General features: G+C 31.6%; 1 protein-coding gene across 2 annotated transcripts in view; it reads left to right on the top strand.

Annotated features, from left to right (window-relative positions):
* The first annotated feature begins 6437 nt into the window (after positions 1 to 6437).
* Positions 6438 to 8732, top strand: part of Myc (bHLH transcription factor Myc) — a 39877-nt gene continuing 37582 nt past the window's right edge. For both annotated transcript variants that reach the window (XM_012486193.3, XM_012486192.3), the window contains exon 1: positions 6438 to 7234. The gene's annotated coding sequence lies outside the window, so the exon portion shown is untranslated. The remainder of the gene's footprint in view (positions 7235 to 8732) is intronic.

Genomic DNA, 8732 nt, shown 5'->3' with positions numbered 1-8732 from the left:
GTTGGCTAAAAATTTGTCTTATTAGCATACACGAATACATTCGACATTTTCTATTATGTTTCACACCTACATAAGTTTTCATATAAAGTGCATACAATCACTGATTTTCGACCCACGCCTTTATCAAACATCGTTACAAATAAGGACAAGTATTCAATAAAGTTGCATAACTCCATTTATCATAATTGATCATAATTGAACGTGTAAAAGGAAGTTAGAATCATACGATATTTGTAGTTCAACAGGAAAGAAAGCATATATTTATATGAATAAAGAATACAGAATAAAAATAAAATAAGATTATAAATGAAATTCAATAGAAAAATCTATATGCTTTCAAACATTATACACGAGAAATAAAATTAAGAAATATATCTTATATCTAATATATCCATCAATTATTTCATTTAAAATTTTGACAAATTGAAATCAAGACATCAGATTCTTTTCTTCGATACATAAACTATAAATATAAAGCAGAAGGAAGAAAAAATTTGTAATATTCATCATTAAAGTACTATCAAAGACATGTTTCGAATAATCTATCAATTTAAACTATTTACAAATGGTACTATATCTTTGTCTACGTTATTGCATCAAGATGTACCGATAAATAATTGCTTAGAAAAAAGAAGAAAATAATTTTTAGATATTGATATTAATAAGGAAATAAACTAATAAACTTTGATTAAAAGATATTAAATATTTAGAAAAATTAATATATCATATTAATCCTATATTTGTATAATTGTTATACAAAACATTAAATTTTCTATTTAGAAAATATATGATATTACATCTCTTAAATGGAAAGAATGAAATCCTAATAAAACCAACTGCGTTATTTAAAGCTGATTATTATATAAAAAGAGTTTCGATTCGTTGTTGACAAAGTTAAGCAGTTTCCTAGAACTGTTATTATTAAACAGTCATAAATAAACATGGATTTACGAAAGAAGAAAAAGTAGGTGTATACTTCTCAGCGACAAATGGAAAAAGCGTTTGTAGCTGTTTACATTGGGGATGAATGAAAAACGTGGTCGAATGGCAAATGTCAGAGGAACTATTTCTGTTGCATGAAGTTTTCCTTAAAATATTTGAAGCTATTGTCGAGAGCGTTTGAGGTAAATTGCCGTGCAAAATTCCGCATTGTCGTTTCGTTTTTAAAACACAACAATTTTTCTTGTTCATAATTTAATATACACGCAGTTTCTTTCGTGTTAATCAAAGCTCTTTTTCATTATTTGTTGGCTATCTATTAAAATAATTCTATTCTATTTTAAACCTATTATACTTAGCATAAACCTTAGAAGAATGTTAATTTGTTTGAGTATGTAACTTTTGTTATTTGGCCATATTTGTTTGCTTTTTGCTGTTTTCCATAATATTTTGTGTTGAAGGGTCATAATATGAGAATTATTTTAGCAATTATTAAAACAATGATGCTTGAAACTTTATGATATTTGAAAGGAAGTCTTATAACTAAATAAATATTTTTTTAATGTTAAGTATCTTCCTTTTTTTTATTCTTTGCAGCTATTGTATTTAAATTTCACTTGCTTTCTCTTCCGACACGCTTTTTAATTATTATTCTGTAACATAAATCTAATACTATAAGATTATTTCTATTTCTTTTGGGATTTTTAAACATTTTAAATATAGATGTATTAAATACAAACTAGATTCTTGTATATTTTACAATATAATTGACAAAATTACTATAAAAATACTTAACTAATAAAAAGTGCAGTCACACGATCTATTGGTTAATAAAAGAAATCTGATTCTAAAAAAGAATCTCAATTAAAAAAGCTTTGTTATTCGATCGAGAGAAAAAAAAAACCAACAACGAATACTCACCAAATTCGCTAAAAAAGCACGATTCTACCGAGGAAATCAAAATCTCGATCAAGCACACATTTTTATACGACAAAAAATCGTTTCTGCAAGGGAATTTGTCGATTTGACGCAAAAGTCAGATTTCTATGAGATAACTGTTGGTTGGTTCCCGAGGAGGGCGGACGATTTCGCAACCTCTGAAACTGGATCGATTTTCAAAGTTATCGAGTTTCATACCGACTTTAGAAGCCGAATGCCGCGGTGCTTCCGTACGAACCAGTCGAGTGTGAACTGTCAAGGATGATCTGCCTCTTTGCCGCGTTCTTATTGACGGCCTTAGTCTAAACAAAGTGGTGCCTAAAGAAAAATCCGCCTCGGCCATTCGAACATACGAAATACGGCCCACCAAGGTTTGACCACTTCGAGTACGTGTCAATATTTACTAAATTTCATCGCCGCTATCGCGACATCCTATTTCGAACCGTTCCTTTTCAAGATGATCTGTTTCCTCTCTGTCGATAAATTTTTTCAAAACATTCTCGAATGTTAATGGGTGGATATGGGGGTGAGTTTTTAAACGTTGAGGCGGCAAGACTCGACAAAGGAAAAAGGTCTCGTGATCTGTTGAACGGATTCAGATAAAAATCTTTAAATTCGTTATCTGACCTCCAACTACTTATCAGACTTTGCTTTAGTCCCTATATTTTTTCGACGGGTAACGAGACACCATAGATAGCGTGTATTTTTTTGGTAATGGCCAAGTATACGTATGCATAAATAACTGGCCTGAAATACGAGCTACTCGTATTTAGAGTCGTTTAAGAAAAAATTATTGATCCTAACTACGAGTTCCCTCTTCGACACGTGATTTGTGAGCATTTTAGATTAGAAACCGAAATCTTATCCCGAGATATTTGCTCGTTTTTCGTTCTATTTTAGTCGTCGTTAGATTTGATGAAACGTAATTTTAAAATTTTTAATGTGAAATACGAAACACGAACAACTATAAATATAAAATTTCTACATACAATAAATAAAATTAACATATTTGTATAATAAAACTTGAATAAAGAATGGAATCGAAATAAAATTTTTACAACTCTTTAATTGAAATTCAAAAGGAATGGAACAAAATTAAATTAAAATAAAATAAAAGTTTCCATTAAAGCTCGAATATAGTGATAGAAACAAAATGAATCGATTTACTTCATTTAATACGATAAATGAAAAGAATTTTGATCAAATATATTACTTACTCGTATAGAAGTTTTTGTTCAATGACGCTTGCGTACGAGCAACTCGAATCTGTTACTAGGCGTCGATGCTGCGTTACCGCAACGCTCAATATGTACTACGCGACGAGAAATAGTCCGCAACGCCGATATTCCATGCCGAAAATCTCTCGAAGTACGCCACGACAGACACTCGAACTTATTGAGTATATTTGATTAGTATCATGGACAATCAGTATCGAGCTTTTTGTAAACAAAACGACGTAATTTCTGCAATATATGCAACATTATGGCAACGAGAATTGGGCGGGCACGCCCCTCCACACGGACTCGGTTCAGTGCCGTTGCGTGCAGTCTTAGCGCCCTAATAAAAATTTAAATTGTCATTCAAATTTAAAAAGGATCGATAAAAAATTTTGGAAATGATATCACACTGAATATGATAATGCAAATAAATTTTACCAATATCGAGTTCTTTCATTTTTAATAATGTATATTTTGTATAATTTAATTCGAGATATGTCATCGGTATATATTAATTTTGCTCTTAATGCATAAGATGATATAAATTTTAAAAATCATTAGATAGAATTTTATCAAACTTATATATTATATTTCGTGGCGAACTAAAAGATTAGACAGATTAAAAGTCAAGAGTCGAGAAAAATATATATACATCACTCTATTATAGTATTTTTTTAAAAATATAATTATATTAAGCTTGAATTAATTGAATTGAAAAAAATCTCTTTTCATATTTTAAATAAAATATATTTTTATTTATTTTATTTCTATATTCAAATTGTCGTTTCTTTTTTATCTTATTTCATATAAAACCTACTTAAGCTTGGACTGTATTACATTTTCAAAAAATTTCAATTTATATATGTATATGATTAATAGAGTTTAGGATTAAACGAAGTTCAACAAATTGTTTTCATTAATTCGATGAATAATTACGATAAACCATGTACAAGAGTAATCGAATTAAAGTTTTAACACCTTTGTGAGTAGAATGTACACTGTTTATCATTCTTTGGCTCTATTGTGAACGATAATTCTAATTCTAATAACAAGGGAAATCTTTATCGAAGCCTGTCATAAATCTAACCCTTTATTGCTGGAAATGACGTAACGATGAGACACTATCAGCTGCCGGTTTCCGTACTGCTTCGAATTGCACAACATTGTGTGTCAAGGGCTACGAACGTTACGAGCAACCTTCTCTGAGCATGGCCAACGTGAAATTTCTTTAAGTTAATAAATACCTTGAGTAAAAGACAAAGTCACGTGTAACATTGTTTCTCAAAAGAAGAAAGAAAAGAAAAATTTCACGCAATCAATAATAAAGCTTCAAAAAACATTTTATCTATCTAATGTTTATATAAAATTTAAGTAAATTGAAATCATTTAAATAAATTTAATGAAACTGTGACTTGATTCTTTCGAGTTTCAGTTTTGATGTTTGAGATTAAGACAATATTTTAATTTCTTCTTAGATTAAAGAGAACATATTAAATTAAGCAAATCATAAAATTTTTGAGATAGTTTTTTACGACTTCTTTTATCTTTTATAGCTAATTAATTATTTTAACGGTAACCCAAATGCATCAAGAAGATTCTCTGTCAATTCATTTCCTTGCTCTAATTAACTACGAGGCAGATCAATTATTAACAATGATTTTAAAGAAAAGAGACTTTCTTGTATTAATTTATAATAATTAATTAATAATAACAAAAGATACGAAATATATATATATATCATATTTAAAATCAAATATTTCAATTTCAATTTCGCTTATCTTATAATATTTTATGATTTTATTTATTTATTTTTATGACTCATACATAATTTTTCTTTTGATCATAGACAATGCAATAATTATTTTTAACGCTATTATAGATAATCATTATTGATACACACACAAAGTAGGCACAACTTTAAATCAACTTGCTTGTACTCAAACAATATAAAGTCAACTAAAATGGCTAATATAAACAAGACTCGTTATAGTAAACGATGACTAAGAATATTATCGAATACTATTTCCCCGTTATTTTTTCAATAAACTCTGCCCCGTTATGCAATATCGGTTAAAAATTGCGGCAACCACGTCGTAACGCGAAATAACAGGAACATGATTGTTTCAGTCTCCTTGGAAACGAATATAAGAGGAAGTTATTACTAGATTACGTATAGAACCACGGAAAAAAAAAAATAAAAATAATGATTAAATTTTGGAAAAATAACGAAAAAGAAGAAAAGAAAAATGGATTTTTCTTTCTGGAAGAAATAATTTATAATAGCTTTATAGTTAAATTCGTCTAAGAGTAGAATAATCTTACCAGAGAATAATAATTATGAGAGCATTGGGGGCTAATATAGTGAAATCCTTAATATTATAGGACTGGTTGTAGTATTAAATCCGTACAGGTTCCGACAGGTTGCCAACCACAAGCTTGCTCCACATGTGGCCTCCACATTTCTCCCATGACAAACTCATGCGAGACGGCGTACATCAAACCATAACATATTCTCTCAACTACACGGATCGAGCAGCTGCTACATGGTACAAAAGAACTCTACCTGTCTAACGTAAGCATGGGGTAAACTGTGATCGGTATTCGTCAAAAACAATGATCGCTTTATCTTGAAATCAACTGCCTATGGAGTTACATTGTCTAGTATGTCGATGAATTTGCATGTATACGGTCTATGAATTTTCATCGTTATGAAGACATCGTTGAATGTGCATAAACTTATATACATATTACAAAAATCTTCAATAATTCTTCTTCGATATAAATTATTGCATATATTTATTTCATATATTCATTTCAGTTAATAAATATTTATACATTCTTTACAAGATACATATACATTGAAGTTGTGCCTAAAATGTGTGTGTAAAAAATAATACTTAATTTTATAAACATTACATGCGATATAATTCATTACATATTGATGTTTTCCATATATTATAATTATTTTCATTTCTTCATTATTATTTTTATCCTCTAAATAATAAAACCATCATATAAAATTCAATCTTCTGCTATTTACTTACGAAATGAATGAATAATTCACCAATATTTAAATCGCTAAAAACTATATGTCAACAAGAAATATAAATCATCTGTCATATTGCTACAATTGCTAACTGAATACAAAATAAGAATTAGAAAATAAAAAGAAAATTTTTGCTCGATTTCTTAGCCGCGTCGATTATCGCTTATCGTATCACGAAACATCAATCATAACCGCGTACGCAATGATAAGGTAATTATTCACTAGTAATAGCGAATAGTATATTACATTGGTATATAAGTATACATGTATAAGTATACATGTCGGCGGCCGTGAAAGATAGAATGAGAGCGCTTCTATGTCAGAGAGCTTCGGCTGTGTCCTTAAGTAGCGACGCGATTATCGAGCGATACGACTCGGCGGCTAAATATTCGAGGGCTGTGTGTAGTGAGGGAAGAAGAGTGGGGCGCGACGCTGAGTGGCACGGCCCTGACGCCGGGTCCCGTAGCGGTGGGCATGCCTGCGGAAGATGGAAGGCGCACGAACCGAATGGTGTAGTTGCCTTTAACCGGCCTTAATGTGAAGATCGGATCGCCGCCGATCAGCGCGTGCACAAGAAAGAGAGTTAGAGCCACCGGCTTTTCGTACGGATCGCGCCGAGAATGAAATTCTCTCTTCGCCTGGTAGAATATAGCAGCAGAAGTAGTAGTAGCAGTATCTCGTCGTACGACAGTCTCGACAATAAAAGAAAACGGCTGGAACGTTTATGGCCAAACGGCAGTAGTACCGGCGGCTGTTTCGCCTGAACGGATTTACTCTTCGTGCACGCATTTTCCACGCGTTTACCTGGACGGTGAAACGGAAAGAAGCTACGCCGTTTTTCTTTATTTTTTTTCTTTCATTTCGGTTTTTGCTCAGTGCCGCGTAACATCTCGTCCTCGCGTGGCTTGTCCTCTTATTCGAGACCAGCCAATCTCGGAATCTATAGACACGCCTTGTAGAAGAAAAAGAGGCGGGACGCGCCTTAGTTCGTTCTATTGGTTTCGTTTTTAGCGCGAGATTCGAACTCGCGCCAAAGTGTGTTCCACAGTGGATACTATCTCTCTTTTGGGTTGCAACGCTAAGTGGCCGACAGGTGAGTACAGTGCAATTATTTCTTTTTCGATCTTTTTCTTCTTCGTTTCAATTCGTTCTTCTTCGTTCCGTGAATTTTAATGTCAGATTCAAAGTGATAATTCACGTAATTATGGGTATATAATTTCGAATTAAACGATAGATTTCATAATTTTCTTACATAGTTGATTTCTTTTCCAATTTTGACAGTTCTACGCGAAGCCATAACTCGTAACCGGTTCGAGCCGGAATTTCAGTGAGAAACGGAATCGTTCGTAAGATTATCTCTGACATACTAGCAAATGTAGAGATAGACTCGATTTTTTCTAATATTATATAAAACGTGTAAAAAATATTCTGTTTGACGTGTTTTCGAAATTTTACCTAGTGCTTTTTACAGTGTTTGTCGAGAATTTTGAGTATAAATATCGATGAAACAGTTTGTTTCGTGAAAAGAGAAATTCTCTGAACATTTTGTACTAACTTACGAATTTCTACTTTGGCAGTTAGCCGGTTCGTTTGAATTTATCTCTGTCGTCTATAAATAGTATTCGAAATACGTATTCAATGTAATATCTATCATATATGTCCGTGCTTTTTTGTCTAGTTTTACCGCCAAAATTCGTGATATATAATTTTCGCGCGCATTTTCAATTTTGTTAATTAACTTTCAATCATTAAAGAATCGTTTAAAATTCAATTATTAAATCCAAAATTAAAAGTAATCTCAAAATTGATATTTTTATTTTTTTCTCATATGTGTGTAATCCTAAGATTTCAATATTAGATAGAAATATTTCATTTAAATAATCTAAAAATAATTTAAAGTTATTTTTCCAATTCGATATTTTCTATAAGTTTTTTCAATATTATATTTTTTAATTTTTTTTTAAATGTTCTATTGATTTTCGATATTTGACGTTTCGAAAATATTTTTTCTCAAGATTTCAAATTCTATATACCACATAATTCGAAAATAATTTTAAAATCTGTCTAATAATTTTCTGCATATATCTTATCAAAAGCAGTTCTGATACATGACATTTCGGAAATCGTTTTATATGAATATGATTATATGAGATGTTATTGATGTGGTCAAATTGTAACCCATCGGAATCGATATATATGAAAATATGTCAAGCGGAGATAGGCACGCTAACCGATATGTTGCACTTTCTATCGCAACGTCATGCAACACGTTTGCAGCACGCGCGCGTATGCGTCTAATTTTCAAGAATTTGTATATAGGATATACTTCCGCGTGGATATAATGTAAATGGAGGAAGGAAGATCGTTTTTCATTTCGCTTTTGCCGATGTCCTACGTCCTTTCGGCCCACGAAGAAAGCTATCGTTAATTAGAGTGCGGTAGGAAAGCTGTCAGCTCGTTACACGCTTGAACGATAATGTTCGAGACACACACATACATACATATACCCGCCACCTATATCTAAAGCTGCTGCCGTTGGACCGGTTTCGCTCGGCGCGTGTAGGCAGAAAAGTTCGATCCATCGATCGACG

Source organism: Apis florea, unplaced genomic scaffold (assembly GCF_048593485.1).
Source record: "Apis florea isolate Af1SG1 unplaced genomic scaffold, ASM4859348v1 contig_3391_pilon, whole genome shotgun sequence".
Classification (NCBI taxonomy): Eukaryota; Metazoa; Arthropoda; class Insecta; order Hymenoptera; family Apidae; genus Apis; species Apis florea.
Note: the sequence above shows the minus strand (reverse complement) of the source record. Positions and strands in the feature narration are given on the sequence as shown.